This window comes from Eschrichtius robustus, chromosome 15 (genome assembly GCF_028021215.1).
Source record: "Eschrichtius robustus isolate mEscRob2 chromosome 15, mEscRob2.pri, whole genome shotgun sequence".
Classification (NCBI taxonomy): domain Eukaryota; kingdom Metazoa; phylum Chordata; class Mammalia; order Artiodactyla; family Eschrichtiidae; genus Eschrichtius; species Eschrichtius robustus.
Genome location: NC_090838.1, coordinates 85804061 through 85823470, shown reverse-complemented (window position 1 = coordinate 85823470; position 19410 = coordinate 85804061). Strand labels below are relative to the sequence as shown.

General features: G+C 44.3%; 1 pseudogene; it reads right to left on the bottom strand.

Annotated features, from left to right (window-relative positions):
* Positions 1-5628: 5628 nt before the first annotated feature.
* LOC137778143 (zinc finger protein 2-like) lies at positions 5629-17052 on the bottom strand (annotated as a pseudogene).
* Between the last annotated feature and the right edge of the window lie 2358 nt (positions 17053-19410).

The window sequence follows — 19410 nt, the reverse complement described above, 5'->3', positions numbered from 1 at the left end:
GGCTGGTGCATGTTCTCACCTTCCTTCCCACAATAAAGTGGCCAATTTGCTATCCAGCTCAAGTTCCCAAGAAAGAAAATCAAAGTACGTAACTGTCCCTGCTTGGGTATAAGCCACAACGTCTGTTTGTCCTTTCTCTAATAGAATCCCCAACTTTTAGCTAGGCTTAAGGCTGCCTGGAGTAAAAATGACATCTCTCATCGTCCCTACCTCTTACCAGGGGGATGAGAGCAAAGTGATTCTTAAAGGGAAGAAGAAACTCCTGCATGCTGGCTGGAACGCAGTCTAGTCATTGCGGATGGTGTGGACAAGGTTAATACCCTAGGAATGGCAAACCAATAAAACAGAAGGAACTGAGCCCCTAACATTTTGGTGGAACAGAGCTTGGGCTTTAATGTGGGAGAGATGTAAACTCCTGTTTTGTAGAAGCCACTATTATACTGGGTTTCTGCTATACAGATAATTATGCTTATCTCCTAATTCATCTCTAGGTTGGCTGATTTTGGTCCAATCAGCTAGGGCTGGGAGGAGAGGGTGCATGTGATAGAGAACGCAGCCCTGCCAGCTCAAGCTGGAGGGAACCAACACCCCCCCTCTCCACCCCCCCCCCATCAGCAGGAGGTATTCTTTCAAAAAATAGTGTGTGAAAGGTACCACCAGTTGACATATCTGGAACACCTGGGAATACCTTTCTTCCTTTTGTCAACTATCACCATGAAATTCCCTTTCGTTACCAGATCAATGGGCAGTTCTCAGTCCTCTTCACTTTACCTATGAACAGTAGCTGATAAAACGGACTAGTCCCTCCTGGGAACACTCTGGTTTTCCTCCTTGACTGGCCACTCCTTCTCAGTCTCCTTAAGTAGTTCTTCCTCCTCTTCTCCCTAGCCTCTAAACCAATGGTGGTCAAACTATAGCATGGTCAGGATCACCTGGAGAGCTTGTGAAACCATAGTGCCGAACTTCACCCCTGTTCAGGATGTCTGAGGTGGGCCTGAGAAATTGCATTTCTAAGAGGTCCCTAAGTGATGCTGAAGCTGCTCATTTGGGAACGAACTAAATGTTGGAATATCCCAGGGCTCAATCCTTGGACTTTGTTTCTTTTCCAGTCAACACTTACTCCTTGCTGATCTTGTTCATTCTAGATATTCTAAATACCATCCAAATTTAGTCAACTCCCAATTTATCCCTCTAGCCTAGGCTTCTCCCCTGACCTTGAGCTGTCTCCTCAACCTCTTTACTTGGATGTTCGATAAATATCGCTGATGTAGCATGTTCAGAAGTGAACTTTTGATGTCTTTCCTCCCCCACTGTAGTTTTCCCCACCTCAGTAAATGGCAACTCCATCCCTCTATTTGCTCTGTTCAAACACCTTGGAGTCACCATTCTTCTCTTTATCTCACCACCCACATCCACTTCCTCCCCAAATCCTGTTGGCCATACTCTCAAAATCTATGCAGAATCTGACCACGTCTCACCACCTCCACTGCTACTACACTTGTCTAAGCATCCATCATCTGTTGTCTGGATCGCTGCAAATGCCTGCTAACTGCTCTCACTCCTACTCTTGCCCTGCATATTCTAGTCTCAACACAGTGCTCCCCTATCTCAGAAAAAAAGCCAAAGTCTTTACAGTGGCCCGCAGAGCCCTTCAAAATCTGCATCACTGGGAATTCCCTGGTGGTCCAGTGGGCAGGACTTGGTGCTTTCACTGCCATGGCCCGGGTCTGTGTGGTGCAGCCAGAAAAAAAAAAGTCTGTATTATCCACACCCACTAACTCTCTGATCTCATCTTCGACTACTTTCCCCTCCTTTGTTCTGCTGCAGCGACACTGGCCTCTTTGTCACTTGTCAGTCAAGTGAACATGCTTCCACTATGGAACCTTTGTGCTTGTTCCCCTGTCTGGATATCCTTCCCCAGATGCCCACATGGCTTGCTCTCTCACCTCCTCCCAGCCTTTGTTCATCTTCCCTGTGAAGCCTTCTCTGACCACACTATTTTTTTCCCCATAGCACTTATTACTTGCTAACATATGATTATTAATTTTGTTTACTAGGTGTCTCCAACACACATGCACCACAGATTAAGCTCCATGGGGCAAGGAGTATCACTAGAGTATTTACTGGTACTTAGATGATCAACAGCTGTATGAGACTATGCTCTGTACTTGTAGAGAAGGAATAAATGCCTGCAACTAATATGGCCCTCGTTGCTTTTCTTGGCTCTCATTTGTGTGCTGTTGGAAAACCTGGACTTCCTTTATAACTCTGCTTTTATTTGCACAGGCCCAACGTTTGAACGGACACTACCAGCTGGCCCAGGTGCATAAATTGGTGTCACAAAGCAGCACAGAGGAGTTGGAACCCCTTGGGATTAAAAACCCATTGGTCCCCAGTGAGTCCCCATTGTCTCTTAAGGGTGGATTGACCTTGAGCTTTCCTAAATTTATTAAAGTTCCTAAGTTTAAATTTGAGAGTCCCTGTTTCCTTCTAGTCTGTCTTTGTGTTTGCCAAAACAACCTGCCAGGAAAGCATCCTTGCCTTCCTCAAGAAGCTACGGTGCCATCAAAGGCCATGAACTTTGACGTGAAAGTTGACGTAAAGAGAGGTAAACAGGGAATCCGTTAATAACCATGGAAGAGGGAAAAACCGAAAAGTAAAGAAAGGGTTTGGGTGGCAAACAGGTGGAGGTTTGAGGGACATGAGATTCAAGAGAAGAGAGAGTTACTAAAGGTCTCAGGCAGTCAGAGAGGAAGGCAGACTTGAGACAGGAAATTGAGCTTGGATTGAAATAGCAAAGGGAATAAATCAGGCGTGAGTCCTGTGCCTGGTCACGTTACCTCTGGGCCTCTGCACAGACCCTCAGCTCTTTGCTCCATCTCAGCTGCCAGAGCCTGGAAGCGCACTCAGCCTTGTGACTGCACCACCTGCAGCGGGACAGTTATTGGCCTGGGCGGGCCAGTCTCTCCCCTTGCTTGCCACAGGCCAAATAACTGCACACTGCAAGTTCCTGGCTCCTGGTACCACGCCCAGACTTGTTGATGTGCCACACGATGGGTTGTGGGATCTGGCTATGATGCAACCTGAAAATGCGAGGAAGATGGGAGGGATCTGATCAGATAAAATCCTTCTGCTTCTCTGCCCATCACCTGCTCCAAGGCGTGGTTTCTCCAAGTAGACTGTCTGGATAATTCTTTTTTTTTTTTTAATTTTTAAATTTTATTTTTTTTATTTATTTATACAGCAGGTTCTTATTAGTTATCTATTTTATACATATTAGTGTATATATGTCAATCCCAATCTCCCAATTCATCCCACTACCACCACCCCTCCCCGCCACTTTCCCCTTTGGTGTCCATACATTCGTTCTCTACAAATGTGTCTCTATTTCTGCCCTGCTAACTGGTTCATCTGTACCATTTTTCTAGGTTCCACATATATGCGTTAATATACGATATTTGTTTTTCTCTGACTTACTTCACTCTGTATGACAGTCTCTAGATCCATCCACATCTCTACAAATGACCCAATTTCATTCCTTTTTATGGCTGAGTAATATTCCATTGTATATATGTACCACATCTTCATCCATTCGTCTGTCGATGGGCATTTAGGTTGCTTCCATGACCTGGCTATTGTAAATAGTGCTGCAATGAACATTGGGGTGCATGTGTCTTTTTGAATTATGGTTTTCTCTAGGTATATGCCCAGTATATATGGGATTGCTGGGTCATATGGTAGTTCTATTTTTAGTTTTTTAAGGAACCTCCATACTGTTCTCCATAGTGGCTGTATCAATTTACATTCCCACCAACAGTGCAAGAGGGTTCCCTTTTCTCCACACCCTCTTGTCTGGAGAATGCTTGCAGAGCCAAGCAGATGCACTTGCTGAATAACCTACCATCTCTCTTCTCAGCCCATTGTGAGGCAGTGGCCAATGGGGAATAGATTGCCTTGCTTTTCTTCCCATCCCTCCCTGTTTCACTTCCTTTTCTTCACTCTTGCTGCCCTAGGTTTGTACCTCATAAAGCACCAGCTCTTAATTCTTGCCTCAAGTTCTGCTTCCTAGGAAATTTGGGCAAAGACTGGGAACGTGGTCTCTGACTCCCCCATCCCTCTAATGGCCTCATTGTTTCAGGGGAGAACTGTGGGGGCATGAGCGGTGTGATTCATGCTGGAAGTAGGAGCAGTTGTTAGGACCAGCTGAGTAAGGCTGAGGCCCAGCCTGAGACTCAGTTCAAGTAAGGAGGAGCTGGAGACATTGGGAGAGAATGATAGAGGATCTCTAGTCCTAGCACCAGGAGTTTCAAGGAAGCAAATACCTTAGTGTCAGCGGCCAGATGCTTAAGGAATGTATATTCTCTAATATGGAGTAGCAGAATTTGCACATAAAATTTCTGACCATTCATCAGAATGAAGGAGTCACCCTGATGGGAGAGGAGAAGTTGCAAACAGCAGTCCAGCAAAGAGCCACAGAAGGAAGCCAAGGTGGCTGGTGACTTCACAAGCAACAACCAGGAGAGACTTCTGGAACCTGACAAATGCTGATTAGGCATTTAATCTGGAATTTGGGAGGGGCAATCCTGAAGACTGAAGAACTTGAAGGTGTCTGAGACTTGGAGGTCTATCTAGGCAGTTTACATCAAAGAGATACCAAGTAATACAGTGGCCTGCACCAACTTTGTCCAGACAGGACATTCAGGGTTGGTTTCAGCCCATTCTTGGTTTGTTTGCTGGTATATGTTTGCTTTGTTCACCCACAACAAATAAATAATAACAGTATTATGGATTCTTTGAAACTCATCAAGTTACTTATTCAATTGAAGGAGGTCTTACTCCATCTTATCCTTCTATCAGATAGACTTATCAATGAGGCTTTTCAAGGGAAAATTCCCGTTTCCTAGCAGGGTCGCTGCTGGGGGGTTAATGGGAAAGAAATAGTGGGAAACGGCATTTGCATGGTGAGAGAAACCAACAGACCTTTAGATGAGAAACAACTTTCAGCCAACTCCACGTCATCCTTTTGCACCAAGACACACCATGTCCCTCCCTCTCACACACACCCCAAACAGAAAGAGACAAGCAGTAGACCTGGAGGATCATTAGGTCCTCACCACAACCAGGTTCAATAACAGCCAAGAGCTACATATGGAGCCGACTCTTGGCAACAAGTTAGCCAACTTCGAAGAGTGTGATTATATGTGTTTAATTTATAATTCATTCTCTGTGTACTTAAAAACGATAGTTGTGTATGGATAAATTGTTTGTTTGTTTGTTTGTTTAAGTAAGAGTGGCAGAGAATTGGCCTGAAGAAAAACAGCCCTGCAAAAGGATATTTGAAGGATTCTAGGGTTGAATTACCAGATGCTTATGAAGGATTTGCAAAGAATTATGCTGGGCTATAGGGACAGGAAAGATGTACCTCTTTCTCTGTTACCACTACTTTGCTACAATTAGCAAAACCCTGGAAGCATCAGCGCTCCAGAGCTGATTATAAAAGATGTGGTCTGTTACAATTCTGAGGTCAGGCCAGCCTCACAGGGAGGTACACTGCCTCCCCTCTGGTCCTGGTCTGAGATGGTATTCTCTCTGGGTGGAAGAGTTAGTTCCTTTGCTGTTGACTCTATGTACTGTTTTGAAAAGTTTAATAGAAATTTCCTTTGGCTGTGAATACAGTGGTTAAATACATAAGGCTTTAATCTCTCTCATTCAAGATCAGAAGTAGGCAGTCCAGGGCTGGTATGGAGGCTCCATAAGATCATCAAGGAATCAGATGTCTTCTGTTTGTTTCCTCTCCCATTCTTCAGGCATGGCTTATATCCTCAAAGTCACTGATGGCTGCTGGAATTCCAGCCATTAAGTCCACATTCCAGGTAGAAAGAAGGGAAGGACAAGGGCAAAAGGGAGTTTCCTAGCTGTCCCTCTCTCTTTCTTTCTTTCTTTTTTTTTTTTTTTTTGATGTGGACCATCTTTTAAAGTCTTTATTGAATTTGTTACAGTATTTCTTCTGTCTTATGTGTTGGTTTTTTGGCTGCGAGGCATGTGGGATCTTAACTCCCCAACCAGGGATCGAACTTGCACCCCCTGCATTGGAAGGCGAAGTCTTAACCACTGGACCGCCAGGGAAGTCCCTGTCCCTCTCTCTTTTAAGGTGCCTTTCCTGAAGTTCTGTCCAACAAATTCCAATTATGTCAATATACCATTGGTTTGGTAATTGGTATATCAGTATTTCATTGGCTTCATTAGCCATACCTCACTGCAAGAGGGGCTGAGAAATATAGTTGAGCACTCTGCTGCTCAGAGTACACTCAGACTTTCTATTGTTAAAGACAAAAAGAATGACTACAAGTTAGGCAACTAACAGCTTCTGCCAAAATAAGCATTACCCACTGCTCATTATCAATGCTTTAGCTATTGCAAGTTACTTTAGCATGAGGTTCTATAGTATGGCTCAGTAAGTTGAACTGCTGATCCTAGGGTATTTGGAATTGCTGCTTTATTACTAAGCAGGGATTCTCAGAGATGCAGGTGTAAGGAAGCCAATCTATGTCCCCACTGTGTAGGTGAAGATAGGACAGTCTTCATTTTGGTTTCACAGATACTTATGTTGAGGGCAAGAAGGACATCACGTCTAATAGGACATGGTGGCCCTGCTTTCAGTTACATCCTCATGTCCGCTGCTTTAGTCCTGAAGGATGACCCCTCGTGGGTGAGCTATGCCTGGAGTTAACTTTGGCTTTGTGGTATTCTTTGAGATTAGACATGGCCGCATCTCCTGGTTCACTGTGGTTGACTTCTTCAGCCTGGGACCCCACCCAGCTGCCATGGCTGCAGCTGGCTGTTGCAACTGAACTTTGAACTTCTGGTATGAATGTGTTTCCCTTCAACAGCTATGAGTGAATATATGATGAGAAAGGGAAGGTATTGTGTCCAGGGTATTGATGGAATGACAGAGCCAGGCTAAGGCATCTTAGGTACCAATGAGATTAAAGATAAAAACAACCACTACCCTAGAAGCAAGAGCAGTTGGGTAGAAACAAGAATAGTTGGGTGATGGGTTACTCTACCAGAGCCCAGAGGTCAGGTAAGAGGGCAAAAGAGGCAAACTCCAGGGAAACTGAAGGTCCTGAGGAGCTAAAGTGAAGAACAAGAGCATATAAACCAAATCAGAGCTCCAAGAAGCTCCAAGAAGAATGGATTAAGAGCTAATAGCACAACTACAGTGAAGGTATTTGCATTGCTAAATATATTAGCTTGATGTTTATTTTCTTACTAAAGTTTCTAGTTCTAGAAAGTGCATTAGATTTGGGACTCAAGTTTTCATGACTAGACAGGTATTCATTCATTCGGGAAATATGTAGTAAGTGTCAGGCACCACACTGGGGACACAGCAGTGCACAGATATGAAATAGTTCCTGTCTCATGGAGTAGTCAGTCTAGAAAAAATAAATGCATGCATGAATGAATAAAATATATGATGCCTATCTTAGAGTCCCCTTCAGACACTTACAGAGCATATTGATTGGAGAACTTATGACCAATTTGGGGATCCTCAGAGTATGATCTTCAATTTGAAGCATCCCGGGGGAAGTCTATGGCAGAGTCCATTGAGGCTATTTATTGAGACCTTGGTACCAAATGGAGGCATGAGAATAAGCAGTAGTTAGAAGTGCTCAGACAGAAATCTTTGTTATTTTGAATAAGAGCATCCTAAGTCTCTATGGGGGTCCCATGTCGGCAGAAGCACCTCTATGATATTCTGAAGCCCGTTTGGTATAACGTTGCTGATGCTGGATGATAGATGATTTGCAACTGAACACTTTCCCACACACACCACATTCGTAGGGCTTCTCCCCAGTGTGCACCCTCTGATGTTGAATGAGTTGTCTTTTCTGGAGAAAGGGTTTCCCACATTCAGTGCATTTATAGGGCTTGTCTCCACTATGAATCTTCTGATGCTGATTAAGGGACGAGCGGTCAAAGAAAACTTTTCCACACTCACAGCATCCAAAAGGAGTCCCTCCGGTGTGGACTCTCCTGTGGCAGAGGAGCGAGGAGCAGTCAGAGCTTTGCCGCACCCCTTGCACCCAGAGGGCTGCTCTCCGCTGTGAGTGAGCTGGTGGCGGGCGAGGATGCTCTTCTGGCTAAAGGATGTCCCACATTCTGTACACTCATAAGGCCTTTCTCCAATATGGGTTCTCTGATGTCGTGTAAAAGAGGATTGGACAAAGAAAGCCTTGCCAAACTTGTTACATTTAAAGGGCTTCTCTCCCGTGTGAGTTCACCGATGTTCAGTGAGGGTTAATCGGTCATAGAAAGTTTTCCCACATTCGTTGCATTCAAAGGGGTTCTTCCCAGAGTGAGACATCAGATGTTTCTAAGACTACTCAGATAGCTGAAGGCTTTCCCGCACTCTTTACAATCGTAGGGCTTCTATCCAGTGTGAGTCCTCTGACTGCAACTGCGGGACAAGTGGTTGAATAAGGTCTTCCTACATATGCTGCAAAGCTTCTCCCTTTACTGTTGGTTTTCTTGGCAGGAGTGGATCCTTGCCTGGAGTCCTTTTCCTTGGGGGAGGATTTCTTCAAAGTCTCCCCTGAAGGATTTTCCTTCATCGTGCCCTCAGGGTTTTCTGGGCCAAGTACAGGGCCCAGAGGACCATCTTCTCTGAGTTTTTCCACTAATGTCTCTCGTGACTTTACTTTTTTAGAAACATCCTGCCTTTGAGTTGAGTCCTGGCTCTCAAGTCTAGCCTTCTGGTCTAAAACAAATAGAAAACAGAGATATAACTGGGTTTAGTGCCAGTGAAAAAGAAAACATTGTATATGTTAAGAAAAGAACGAATACAAAATATTGCCTGGTTTATTGGTAGCTCCTCAAGAGAAAGACATCATGGAGAGGGTGAAAAATGGCAGAGGAAAAGAGAGGAATAGAGACTGGAAGTGGAGGGTGGGCATTTAGTCCATTAAAAAAGTTTCAGTTATTCATTCATAGATATTTACTAGGTTCCTACTAAGTGCTAGGCGCTTGTGAAAGTCACTGGGATTCTAGGGGCTTCCCTAGTGGTCCAGCAGTTAAGACTCTGTGTTTCCAATGCAGGTGGCACGGGTTCGATCCCCGGTTGGGGAACAAAGATCCCACATGCCTTGGTGTCACGGCCAAATAAATAAATACATAAAAGAAGATTAAAAAAAAAGTCACTGGGATTCTAATAAACAAGACAGACACGGTACCTCCCCTTGTGATGCTTGTATTCTACCAGACAGAAGACAAAGAATAAACAAACAAAATAGAGCAGACGGTGAAAAGCACAGTGAAGGAAATAATGAATGGGAGTTGGAGTGGGGCCTTCATTAGAGGGACCCTTAAGAATGGTCATCTAGAAGCGACATTTAAGCTGAGATCTGAAAGACAAGGTAACCATATGAACAGCCAAAAGAAGAGCATTTCAGAGGGAGATACAGATGCAGAAAAATAGGAGAGACACAAAGAAGCACAGAAATGACCGGGCAGTTTGTTATGTGTCCATGAATGTAAACAGCAGAGAGTAAGTGGGGAGACAGGCTAGCACCTGAGCAAGGGAACTGTCAGTGACTATGAACGGTGTTTTAGAGGAAGAGGAGGGAGATATGGTAAAGGGTAAGCAGGAAAGATAAGAAATGTTAGCAGAGCTGAGATAAACATAGGTCTCGGAACTTCCCTGGTGGTCCTGTGGTTGGGACTTCACCTTCCGGTGCAGCGCTGTGGGTTTGATCCCTGGTCGAGGAGCTGGGATCCTGCATGCCTCATGGCCAAAAAGCCACGGCATGGAACAGAAGCAGTGTTGTAACAGGTTCTAATGAAGACTTTAAAAATGGTCCACATCAAAAAAAAAAAAAAAAAAAAAATAGGTCTCAACCCACCCTCAGAAAAAAACCAAGAGGAAGGGCCTTGCTATGCACAGCTCCACTAATTCATTCCTCTGACAAGTATTTGAGTGTGTGCTACATACCAGGTACTGTTCAAAACACTGGGGATACAGTAATGAACAATATAAAACAAGAATCTCTCATGGAGTTTACATTTTAATTGGAGAGTAGGTGTGGACAGACAATAAACAAAATAAAGAAGTAAAGATATAGTATGTTAGGAAGACAGAGCTGGGAAAAGAGCTAGGTCGTGCAGGGGCTGGAGGCGGGAAAAGGATGGAGAGAGTTCATTTTTAGTTAGGCTGGTCAGGGCAGGCCTGACTGAGAAGGTGGCACATTTGAGCAAGAACTTGAGAAAGGTGACAAGAAAGCCATGTCTCGATCTGGGGGACAGGTTTTCCAGGCCAAGGCCCGGTATGGCAGGGACCATCCCCACAGGCCTATGAGACCCCAAGGAGCAGGATCTAAGTGAACTGTCCAGCACAGTCCCACCTGCCCGACTCATACATACCTAGAGAAGTACCTCCTGGGACTTCTTTCTCTTCCGCTACCTGAAAATCAAGTTTCCACGGCTCTTCACCTCTCTTCAACTGGAAAATCACATCAGGTTTAGGGGCTAGAAGTCCTGTTCACAAAGAACAGAATGAGAAATGGCTGTTTAGGATGGAAATTCATTCATCTCAGGGTTTAATAACAGCCCCTTACTCTCTAGAGAGGAAGATGGAACTGTCCAGAAAGCACACGCTGATTTCTAGAATAAGACACTAATTTCTATTCTCTGAAGGTAAGTCAGGACTGACTTTCTAGAAAATCTGAATTAGATCTTTTGAAGTAGTTCCCTTCTTTTTCCCAATAAATATCTAGGAACCTCCCCACTATGGAACTGGTATTCCTGGGGGTTTCGGGAAAATTCTCGGCCTAGAGGAGTGGAATATGGAGAAGGTTCTGCACCTCAAGGAACTAAGGTGATGAAGACACCCTGTGTCCTTTGGTAGTTTTTTAAATAATAAATTTTATTCCCTTAATTATCCTTCTGTGCAACTGTACTGAATTTGATGAAACTACAGATCAAACTGGAAGAGTTTTAGAAATATAATTCACCTTTTGTACAGTTAATATAAAACACTCAAAACTGAAAACATCAATAAAATTTTTTTTAATTCTCAAAAGATAAATTATGATGTCTTCGGCTTTTAAAATTTTCAAGTAGTGGCATTTATAAAGCCTTGATTTTCTATACTTAGTTTTTAAATGCATAATTAAATATTTAAGACATACAAAAGGCATAAAAACTAAAACAAACACCTATGAACCTACCATCTAACTTAAGAATAAACATTAAAGCTAAGATTGAAGCCCTTCCCTCATCCCCTCCCCCCTTTCCCCCCATGAGGTAAACACTACGCTAAATTTGATGCTAATCACTCTATGCATTTTAAAATGTGTTTCCTCATCTTCTTTGCACTTTTTAAAATACTTTAAAATATTCTATATTCATTGTAGATAATTGAGAAATGCAAAAAAGAGAAAAGGAAAAGCCACCGCAAGCCTACTAGTCAAAGATAATTAGGGGTAAAATTTTGGTGTAGATTCTTCCAGACTTTTTCTATGCATATAGATATATGTTGTAAATGTACTCAAGTTCCAATCACTTTGTATCCTGCTTGTATCACTTAACAATATATCATTACTGTTTTTCTAACCCTATAAATATCATCATTGTCAAGGCCCATATTATACTGTAGTCCATTATGGATATACAATTCATTTATCTAAATGCCTATTACAAAGTATGTATGTTGTGTCCATTTTTCACAATTTTAGGCAAAACTGAGATAAACATTTATCTGATTTTTTTCCCCTTAGGACAATTTCCCGAAGAGAGGGTACCCATTTTCAGTTTTATATGATACAATTTTTTTTACTTAAAGCTAGGGTCTCAGTCCAACCTTCACTTATCCTATAGACTCCATCCAGATCAAAAGGAAAGTCTTGGCCCAGGGTTTCCCTCAGGCTGAATGATGAGACTTCACTGGCATGACAGCCACATCCTTGGCCACTTTTCTGCACTTTCTTGTCCCTGGCCTTAGGAACTTCTGTGGCTTGGACTCAGCAGTCTTCCTTAATGCTGTTCAGATGTCCTGTTCTGCTTGCCATTCTTTTGGTCCATTACTGTGGTCTAGGGAGTTCTGGGATTATCTCAGGCTTTCCTCTCTCACTTTAAAAACTGTAGGTGGTTCCTTTTCCTACAAGATGCTGTATGTTTTCTCTATATCTTACCTTTCCTTAATTGTTGTTCTTTTTTTTTATTATTGTTGTTCTTTATGACTGTATTTCAATTTCTTTTTTTTTTTTGGCTGCATTGGTCTTCATTGCTGCACGTGGGCTTTCTCTAGTTGCGGTGAGTGAGGGCTGCTCTTCGTTGCGGTGCGCGGGCTTCTCATTGCGGTGGCTTCTCTTGTTGCAGAGCACGGGCTCGAGGTGTGCGGGCTTCAGTAGCTGTGGCACGCGGGCTTAGTTGCTCCGGGGCATGTGGGATCTTCCCGGACCAGGGATCGAACCTGTGTCCCCTGCATTGGCAAGCGGATTCTTAACCACTGCACCACCAGGGAAGTCCCTTTAATGTCTTTTGAGTGAGTTTTGACATCAACAGGAACCTGTTCTTTACCTCTTGGTAAGGAGGTAGGATTTCATTACTACTTTGCTAGGCAATATATATATATTTTTTTAATTATTTATTTATTTATTTATTTATGGCTGTGTTGGGTTTTCGTTTCTGTGCGAGGGCTTTCTCTAGTTGCGGCAAGTGGGGGCCACTCTTCATCGCGGTGCGCGGGCCTCTCACTATCGCAGCCTCTCTTGTTGTGGAGCACAGGCTCCAGATGCGCAGGTTCAGTAATTGTGGCTCACGGGCCTAGTTGCTCCGCGGCATGTGGGATCCTCCCAGACCAGGGCTCGAACCCGTGTCCCCTGCATTGGCAGGCAGATTCCCAACCACTGCGCCACCAGGGAAGCCCAGGCAATATATTTTTAAAGCAGCTCCTTGAGGTATCTACCAAATCCCAGTAGTACTAGGATGTCACTAGTTAAACACAAACAAACAACAAAAAGTATATAAACTCACAAAGCATTCTTTTATCCTTCCCGGGGATCTATTCAAAAATGTACAATTCTGTCCCAGTAAGAAAGGAAGGGCCATATTCTTTACACACACACTGGATGGCAAATTCTGAGTCACTGAGGAAAGTCATGCTCACCCAAAGAAACAAAATCCTGATAGTTCTCCAGCATCACCTCCCTGTAAAGGGCTCTCTGAATAGGAATCAGCTGCTTCCACTCATCCTTTGAGACCTTCACAGCCACATCCTTAACCTGGAGTAACTTCTAAAAAGACAAACATATTCTTACTTATGTGTCCTCTTTTATGTATCACTGAGGAGGCATAAAGACCACAGCACTGGAAGATAATGGAATGGATAAGAAATGGTTTTGATGATGTCAAGGGGACTGGATATTTTAAGGAAAAGGTACAGGTCTGTGACCTGAGGCATGAAACTCTTGGTTATGGCCTCATACCATCGTACCCATGGTCTCAAGTACAGGTTTAAGAAACTGACTGGGTCCCATCCAGCCAAGAGAAAGGGAATCAGGGACTTCCCTGGCGGTCCAGTGGTTAAGACTCTGCGCTTCCACTGCAGGGGGCGCAGGTTCGATCCCTAGTTGGGGAATTAAGATCCTGCATGCTGTGCCATGTGGCCCCCCCAAAAAAGGAAACAAACCAAGAAAAGAAAGGGAATCAGAAGCCAGATGCTAGAAATTCCAGCCAGTTTCTTTGTTAGGGTCATTTTTAAAGTTCTTGCAGAACTAGGAGGCTGTACTCAAAATGATACTACTCAGTGGTCAGTCCAAGACAATACAATTGCTTCTCCAGCAACAGACAAAGGGCAGCAGAACCAAGCAAGATGGATAGACCGACCAGAGCCCTGCAGCATTGGCTGTTACCACAGAGGACCATGGGAGATAAAGTGTTAGCCAGAGAGCTAAGGACTGTTATAGTCACCTGCAGAGGCAGGTGGACCCCACCCAAACTTTGGTGCCAATGTTGAGACTGATGATGCTACACCCACACACACCAAGAGTATGAAAAAGATTATTATTTATTTAATTGAGGTCTCTGGGGAGAGCAGGGCAGGCCTCTCAAGCAGGTTCAAAATGGCTTAAGAGAGCAAGGAAAGAAGACTGGCCTGGGTTTTTATCGTGGTTAGGGGATGGGGCCAAGGTGTGGGTTCCCACATGCCCATGGGAATGGGCTTGTGTGGTTTGAATCTCCTGCTGATGTCAAAGGAGAGAACATTCAGGCTTCCTCATCAGCTTGTTCAGGTGTGGGGCGTAAGGGGAAAAGGGAGAGGTGAGGCTTTAAAAAGCTGTCAGCAGTCAAATATCAAAAAGTGGAGGCAGGCTACACAGAGTAACGATACAGCCAGGGAAGGAGGGAGAATCTATATCCCCTTCTCTCCAGTCCTTCTCAACCTTATGACATTACAGCACCTGGAAGACATAAGAGGTAATAATATTCTCAAGGGAAAGATTCATTCATCTGTCAGAAGTTTTTAAATGAAAATCTGAAAGACCCTTCAAGGAGTGGAGCCAAGAATAATGGTCTCCCCAAGCTAGTCCACAAAGAATGCCAGAAAAATATTCTCCTGGGCTTTCGTCACAAATGCTATTGCAAGATGTAGTCAGTAGGCAGTAGAGAGGGCAGGAGGGTAGAAAGAGGAAAAGGAATTAGGGGTAAAGGCACCCATCAGTACCCACCCGAGGCTGACTCCATGAGATACACTGCTATACAATCCAACGGGATAAGGCACATTTGGCACCATCTTCTGGATTCCAACTATGGTTATGACCCACTACCAATCAGATTTTATTTCTATTTTTTTAAATTTCTTTTGTTAGTAGACTTGTGTGCCTGCTGGATATGGAAGGAACAATGATGGTGCTATTCATCTTTATCTCTTGCTCCTTGAGATCTCTAGACAGAGAACCTGGATATACCATTTTGAACCTTTAGAGTGGCCAATAGCAAGATTACATTTATACTTTCTGTGTGTGCAGGGCATCTGACACGTGCCTGGAGGTGACTGCAAATGAGAATGATGCTGGAACAAAGGCTGCTCTCTAAAGCCATCAGGGAACATGAGTCTTGTGTCTTTCCATCCCTCAAGAGAACGTTCTCAAAATTCTCCTCTGTACAGACAAGTCCTCCTGGACTTACTGATGTAATACCCACAATTAACTGGCCCTGGTCTCTGTGTCTCCTACTTGAAATTCTCAAAACACTATTGATTGTTGGCCATTGAGAGCCTAATGACCTTAAATCATGTTTCCACCTCTTGCCCAATCAGCTGTGGCCAAGGAGCGAGGTTTGGGGGGGGGGGGCGGTGAGGAGTTCTTGGAGAAAGGGATTACAGCCAGGCCTGGCCAGGCTTACTATTCTATATAAAGTAGCTTTCTTAGTAGCAGTATTTCAAGGTGAGTGACAGGCAGCTATTGTTTTGTCTCCTGAGATCTGCCAACAACACTTCACACTTTTTAAGGAAAATCTTTACCCACAACTGAACATTTATAAAAAATGACTTCACTTCCTGGCCAAAGCTGATTGGCATCTGAACCAATGAGAGTCTTTACCCTGGAATTTTGGAAGTGGAACCAAGAAGAGGTCAGTCTCTTCTCATGAGGTTCCACTTGAGGGAATGAAAACTTGGGAGCCCTTGACAGTCACATTTTGTCACGCCATCCGAGAGCAGAAAAAGCTAGTCAGCAGTGACAAGAAAATATGAAACATAAATATATACAGAAGTAGAGGCGAGGGGTTACAAGAGGGCCCTGAATTTGTTCCGGCCCCTGGTTCCAGTTTACAGGCACACCTGCAGTCTTCTCCTTGGGTTCCGTGACCTATCAAGTATTCTCAAAATGAATCCCCTTTTTACTAGTTTGAACTGAGTTTCTGTAATTTGCAACCCAAAGAGACCTAAGACAAGGAGCAAAACCTCCCAGTTTCCTCACCTGAGGTTTCATTTTTCATGTTCTGCTACCAAGACCTCTCTTCTTAGAGCTCTTCGGGGTCCTGAGGATACAGAGAAGACACAGCATCCAACGTGGCTCACAAAATCAATCTTAAGATGCCCACCAGTGCCATGAAAAGAAACTATGCAAGTTTCCAGCCAAGCCTATAAACTCGTTTCCAATCCACTCCCAGATGAATCCACATCAGGAAATAAAGGGTCAGGGTCATTTATCTTCTTTGAACTCTCAGATTTCTGTCTCAATCACCTAATATATCCTATCTTATACTATAGTTATTTGTATTTTTGTTTTATCTTTCTAAGTAGATGATGAATCTTGGGAGCCAAATCTTGCTTTCCTCAAAGAAAAACTACTTCCACATATTTGGTACTCAAGAAATCTTTGCGAACTAATTGAAATGCCAAGTTTTGCAAGAAAGCCTGATTGGTGTTGGAAAGCGGCACGGAGGATGAAAAGAGGGAGAGCCTTTGGGCAGCTGCAAGAGGCCGGGTGGAAGGGGCTGAAACCCTGGACCATGTGCAGGGAACTCAGAGAAATGACCCATCAGGTGCTTTCCGGGAAAGCTGGATCAGCAGGATTCAGCGGAGCCGGTTCAATCCAGGTGTACTGGGCCCCTAGGACGGGTAAGCAGGGGGACTGCACGGCGAGTTTCGGTCAGGAAGGCTAGGGGAGGGAATGCGCCGTCCCACCCGGCGGACAGCACTGCTGACCGTGGCCCTGCGCACCCCCAAACACGACACCTAACACTCGGGGGCCAGGCTATCGTGACCTCGCTTCACTTCGCAGCCACGTCTTCACCCTGAGTCGTGCTGGGCCCACAGCTAGCGCTTGCTCCTCTGCCCCGCCGCGGGCCGGTTCAAGGTCAGCCGGGGAAGCGGTGACCAAGGATAGTTCGAAAACACCCCATTTCGGTTCCACCCTCAGGTCATGGCGCTACGCGTCCCTCCCTACCTCCCGGCCCCTTCCTCAACACATCCCTGCCCGGCCGCCTCTCCCACCACACCCAATCCTAGGTCCTCACCCTGGTGGCCGACCCGCTCGCGGCGCCGCGTGAGGCGCAGAGAGCGCAAAGCGCCTGCGCAAAATGCGCTCGGAAAACTACGATCCCCAGAAGGCCTCCGGCGTAGCGGCGCTACTAGGCCACGCCCACTGAGGACGCCCCGCCCCGTAAGGTAGCAACGGGGTATTCGTGTCCATCACTTAAAAGGTGCAACCTCGCCGTTTTTAGTAAATATGGAGGAAAGCCGATGAGTAAAGAGCCAAAGCGGTCTCATAGCCCTGTTCGCTTGCCCCAGCTTAGCCCGTCACCCTACCGCGGATGGCTCTGTTTCCTAGGCAGCTTGCTATCCAATTCTCCAGGAGGATATTTTTAAACATTTTCTACCCTTCTCAGGCACCTGCTACTTCATCGTCTCCCTCACTTCGGGAGGGTGTGGGTGGGGAAGACGCCTCAGAGTTTCCATACTTGCCCGTAATCAAATCTACAAATTTGCCTTTCTTCACCTCCATTCTTTCTGCCTTCTGTAATTGTAACAATAAACAGAGCTACACCCGGGGTTCGCAATTGTAAAAGTCAATAAAGCACCTTCAGGCTTAAGCAAGTTGGGGAAGCATTTTCTGTCTCCTATACCTAAAGCATCCTGATAAATGTTCACATCTCTAACATTTTAAAAGAAATCTTCCCTCAGTGTCACATCCGCCTCCAACTACCATCCTCTCTCCTTCTTATCAAAGCCAAACTATTCAGCATTGCGGATACTTGCTATTTTTACCATACACATCCCACTCATTCCTCAACCAAGTTTATTCCAATATGACTTTGGCGCAACCATTTACGTTACCGACAAATGCCAATAGACTCTTTGTCCCTTTTGACCTCTTGGCAACATTGAATGCTTTTTTTGACAACGTTGAATTTTTTTTGGCAACATTGAATGCTTTTTGACTATTCCCTTTCTTGAGAGTCTTTTGTCTTGAATTCTGTGACACTGCTCTCACCTGGTGTTCCTCTTACCTCTTCTACTCACTCTGCTTTAAGGGCTTCATGCCCCTTAAATGTTGGTGTTCCTCAAGGACCTGTCCTAGACCCTGGTCTCTTCCTACACTACACCTTCATGAGCAATTTCCCTCCACTCACATAGTTCCAGATATCACCTATATATCTGGGATCACTCTTTTCCATTTCAGTCTGCCTATAGAACATTCCCATATATGTTTGGATATTTCACAAGCATCTCAAACTCAATATATTCAAATGAAATCACTCTCTACCCTCATGTGGAACACTTTGGGTGCACCACCTTATTCCTTGGCCCAAATTTTACCCCAGCCATGCTACAGCAATCACTTTTGCACAGATATAATCAGATAACACCTCATCTTGGTTGTATCCCATACTTCTCACTTTCCTCTTGGAGTTTCTCTGACTCTGCAACCAGGGAAGACTACAGAAATCCCTGGTGGTCGTTCAGCAGCACTTAACCAATTGGATGTGGGAGCTGGTAGTTAAACACTCCCCACTTCCATATCAAGGGCTGACAGTTCTGAGGCTCACTCACCATGACGCCTTAGGTCCCAGCAGGATCGAGCCTCAGTTGCCCACAGCAGTGACCAACGTGATCTTATACTTTTGTATTGGCTTTTTCTTCTTTTTTTGCAGGTACTTGTTATTAATAATGTAATGAGTAACTTCAGTATTTTAATATTCAAATCTTGCTTTATCAGATTATATAATGCAAAAAATTTAAATATCTCAGTGGCAGGGCAATAAAAGCAAATTGCTAGTGTGTTAAGTGAAGTTACATTTATGCTATTAGTGGATCAGCTACTGGGTATAGACAAGAATGTGTTAGCTAGATCCATGGCTGCATATCAGTCAAGGGGTGACTTGCAACTATCTTCTGATACAGAAACAAGATGAAGCAGAGAACTAGCTGCAGGTGGCTCCACTTCATTAACTTTACTGTGATAACTGTAGTAGTTAACTTCCAGGATCTAGCTTTTTAACCAGCCAAACCAAGGAATCAGAAAGGAAACAGTGGGACAAATCCTTCCACTTTATCATCATGGCTATAATTTTCCTCACTGTTTTATGTTTACAGTTTTGGAGCGTCCATTGCCAGCACCCATTCATGCTTTGCCCATTCTAATAGAGCTTCCTCCTCCCTCCAGAATCATAATAAATGGATTCTAATATCCTGCTCAGAAAGAGATAAAATACATGATCACATGAAGTATCTTTTAACTTTCCCTAACTAGCAACCTTGGATACTTCCTCCTCCATATCCTCATTGGGTTGTTAGAGGTTCATCAAGTAACATCTTTTCCCCACTTGAGTTCTGGTCGAACTCAGAACAAAGGAGGCAGGCACATAGAGATCAGAACAGCTGTTTTGAGAGCTGTTGAAAAATGTGTC